Source organism: Leptopilina boulardi, unplaced genomic scaffold, assembly GCF_019393585.1.
Source record: "Leptopilina boulardi isolate dan_hultmark-lab unplaced genomic scaffold, ZJU_Lbou_2.1 LbouV2_332, whole genome shotgun sequence".
NCBI lineage: Eukaryota > Metazoa > Arthropoda > Insecta > Hymenoptera > Figitidae > Leptopilina > Leptopilina boulardi.
Genome location: NW_026137899.1, coordinates 803,956 through 806,869, shown reverse-complemented (window position 1 = coordinate 806,869; position 2,914 = coordinate 803,956). Strand labels below are relative to the sequence as shown.

The window sequence follows — 2,914 nt, the reverse complement described above, 5'->3', positions numbered from 1 at the left end:
TTTTAAATATGTACGAGAAATTTCAGAGAAACCCATAAAGAGAAAATCTCGATCAAATAAATGTGACGAAAGCTTAAAAAGAACCTTTCGGCATCAGGTAAACTTCAAGAATCACATTAATTTATATTTTATTTAAATATTCATATTTATATATTTGTTCTAGACTTTTGCTGAGAGATATACGTATAGAAAATTACAGCAAGATGTGACTACTAAACTTCGTACAAACTGGGAAGCGCTTTTTTTTAGTCACAACCAAGTAATCATTGGACAATGGGATAAAGATGCGTTGTCTGCAAAGAAAATCACAGTGCACATGGACTTGTCAGTGAAAGTAAGTATATGGCTCACAGCATTTAAATTGTCATATTCAGCTTCCAGAAAAGTTGAGTTGGAAAATTTTGATTTTAAGGTTGAAACTAATTTTTTTAATACAGTTTAACATGTTAAATTAAAAAAATAAATAGTGGTCACAAAATTAAAGTCATATATTTCTTATGGCAGACGGTTTTTTTTGGCAGAAATCGTCATATCTTATAAAAAAAATTTTCTGTCAATTTTTGATAAAATAATAATACTAAATATAATTCGATTTGACTGGTGATAAATATACTGAAGTTTTTGGGGTCGCTGAATCTGAAATTGAAGTCAGATTTAAAATATTCAAAATGGCCGATCCAAAATAGCAACCATGAAAATTTAGAAGTTGATTCGATTCGCTTGAAACTCGTTACTTAGGGGCTTTTTGGGTTACTAATTACAAATATGACGTCAGATTTTCAAAATTTAAAATGGTGGATCCAATATGGCGACCCAATATGGCGAATAATTTTAAGACTGATGCGATTCGGTCGAAATTTGTTTCTCGGGGGTTTTCGGGGTCGCTGAATTCGAATTTGATGACAGATGAACCCAAAAATCTTAAATACGATGAAATCATATTTTTTTGAAAGCTCTGTTTGGAACCTTATTAGGCCTATAAGTGATTTTTAACTGGACTGCGAAGGGGTTAAAAATTATATAGGCAAAATGCAAAATTTATGTCCTTATACATTATGAATATAAAACAAATAAACATCTATTCATTTCGCCGAAGGAATTAAAATAAAAAATTTTTGAGGGTGAGTTATAACTCCATTTTATGGAAAAAATTAGGGAAGAGGGTTGCGTGTACGGGTCATGTAGTACACGAATTATGCTATAATCTAAAAACTTTTTTGAAGTTTTTACCACGTCAGGTTAATGAGAAAAATCATATTAAACACCCATAACAACATGTTTCTTGGGGGTTTTTACCCCCACTTTTTTCAAAATCCTGACATGCTAGGCAATTTTAAGATCCGGGATCGTGTTCAGCACCCAAAAATACATTAGAAACCATTCTGATATCAAGATAAAAGAAAAAAGTTTTATTTTGTAGGCCTCTGTGATTTATTACGTTTACTGAAGCCATATATACAAATTTGCATTACACTTATGACCATTACACTGTTGACATTTTGCTCGTTTTTCGTTTATAAAATGAAAACGGTTATACTTATATCGACGGGGTTGGTCTCATTCGAAAGAGAATCCAAAAATACATTAAATTCCATACCGATATAAAATTCAAAATATTTTCTAACCATTTTCAAGGCGTTACACTGTTGACAGAAATTCAATTACGAAAGTGTTTCGGCTTTTTCTGCCACCATGACAAACGAGCAGATTTATACTTATATCGTTTTCGTTTTTTTCACACACTTCGTTGTTGTGTTCTGCTGCTTATGCGATGGTAAAGAAATTTTTTTGCTCATAAGGTAATTTAAATAGCAGGTAAAAGTTGAAAATTCTGCCGGCAAAACGTAAAAATACAAAAGTGAGGGACACGTCATTTTCATTTTCTGTAAATTGTATAAAATAAAGTTTAATTACCAACACTTGATTTTCCTTAAATATAGAACTAATACTTCACGAAACATTTTTTTAATCTGGTTTAAACACTATATTTTCGACATTTCATTCATTTGAACATTGAAAATGTCTCCGGGGACGCATTACACTTATGACATTTTGCCTGCTTTTTGTTCTACCAATATTATGAAAATCACTTCTATGTCCTTGTAAGTAGAAAATTTATTAAAAATCATTGCTTTTTACTATATAAACAAATTAATTTCAACTAAGGTTATATCAAATAATTTTTTTTGGCAAGGGACACGAATATGACAATTTAAATGAAATGAGCCTTATATATATAATGAAATATATATATACATATGTAATATAATATAAAATTTTTTTAGGTTTACCTTAATGACACATTAATCTTGCTGCCCGGAATTAGGGATATTAACTCATTTGAAGATGTTTTTAATAACTTAATATTGGTGGAAAGCGTCAAAGGGTGTCCAGGGATGAATGTAACAAATAGATTAATAAATTTTTATATTTTACAACTAGTTTTATTAAAAATTTTCTTAATATATACAATTTGTGTTATTTTCTACAGATCTGAATCTTGCTTTGGTTATTTTAACTCCAAATCGAAAAGTGAAAGATGTCTTTCATGTAGGCTGCAACGTAGGAAAGTGTTAGATCGTGAAGCTGCGAAAAAGAAAAGGGCGTTATTGAGAATGAAAAAAGTTAAATGTAATGAGAAACGCTCACTGAAAAATAAAATTAGTCGCCTGAATGTAAAGGTAAGTAATTTAATTCAATAATGTAATATTGAAACTAACAAACTTTACTTTGATGCAGGTTAACAAACAACGTGGCAATATTCTGCGTTTAAGAAATGATTGCGCTCGTATGAAAGAAGATATTATTGAGAAAAAAATCAGCTCATTACCAGAGGAACAGCAGCAGGCTGTCAGATCTTGTTTTGCAGCTGCAAAATTGAAAAACCCTAAAGGAAGAAGATACGATGTGCGTT

The 2,914-nt window shown here is 30.5% G+C and overlaps 1 long non-coding RNA gene across 1 annotated transcript; it reads left to right on the top strand.

Moving 5' to 3' along the window:
• Window positions 1–203: 203 nt before the first annotated feature.
• LOC127285434 (uncharacterized) lies at window positions 204–2,597 on the top strand. The gene is made up of 3 exons (XR_007843605.1): window positions 204–334; window positions 2,286–2,402; window positions 2,492–2,597. It is a non-coding gene; the product is annotated as an uncharacterized LOC127285434 (long non-coding RNA).
• The last annotated feature ends 317 nt before the right edge of the window (window positions 2,598–2,914 follow it).